The sequence below is a fragment of the Microtus ochrogaster genome, unplaced genomic scaffold, assembly GCF_000317375.1.
Source record: "Microtus ochrogaster isolate Prairie Vole_2 unplaced genomic scaffold, MicOch1.0 UNK73, whole genome shotgun sequence".
Classification (NCBI taxonomy): domain Eukaryota; kingdom Metazoa; phylum Chordata; class Mammalia; order Rodentia; family Cricetidae; genus Microtus; species Microtus ochrogaster.
In genome coordinates, this window is record NW_004949171.1 from 1,378,266 (window position 1) to 1,379,185 (window position 920).

The window sequence follows — 920 nt, forward strand, 5'->3', positions numbered from 1 at the left end:
TGGAAAACATACTTCATGGAGAGGCTTCTCCATCTTCCAGATTTTACTTGGCTGTCAAGATGAGCTAATAATATATAGTCTCTAGCAAACATATTTGGTGTCTATGAAAGCTTTGGGTGTAAAAGAACTGAATCACATGCTAAGGGTGAAAGGAATAGCCACTGATCTTACAGCACCAATGCTGACAAAAGTGAGTCTCTGATATGAGATAAAGAAACAAAAGTCATCCTGGAATGTGGCTCAAGAAAGAGATAGCTTGATTGAGGGAGCCATTATGTGGCTAGCAAGAAACCTGGCACTAAAGAAATTCCTAGGAATCGACGAGGATGACTTCAGCTAAGACCCTAAGCAAGAGAGGAGTGGCAGCCCAAACTGGCTTTGCCCAGTAGCTGATGGCTATCTTAAATGTCACCGTAGAACCTTCTTCATCCAGCAACTAATGGAAGCAGTTGCAGAGATCCGCAGCAGAGCACTGGGCTGAGCTCCCAAAGTCCATTCGAAGAGTGGGAGGAGTGAGAATACAAGCAAAGAGGTCAAGACCATGATGGGGACACCCATTGAAACACTTACCTGAGCTAATGGGAGCTCACCAACTCTGGCCTGACAGCAAGGGAACCAGCATAGGACCAAACCAGGCCCTCTGAATGTGGGTGACGGTTGTATGGCTGGGGCAGACTGCGGGGCCACTGGAAGTGGGACCAGGATTTATCCCTACTGCATATACTGGCTTTTTGGAACCCATTCTCTTTGGAGTGATACCTTGTTCAGCCTAGATACAGTAGGGAGGGCCTTGGTCCTGCCTCAAAGCCATGTGCTAGATTGTGTTGACTTCCCCTGGGAAGCCCTACCCTCTCTGAGGAGTGGGATGAGGGTGGAAGGGGAGGAAGAGGGAGGAGGGAAGGGAGTAGGAACTGGATTTC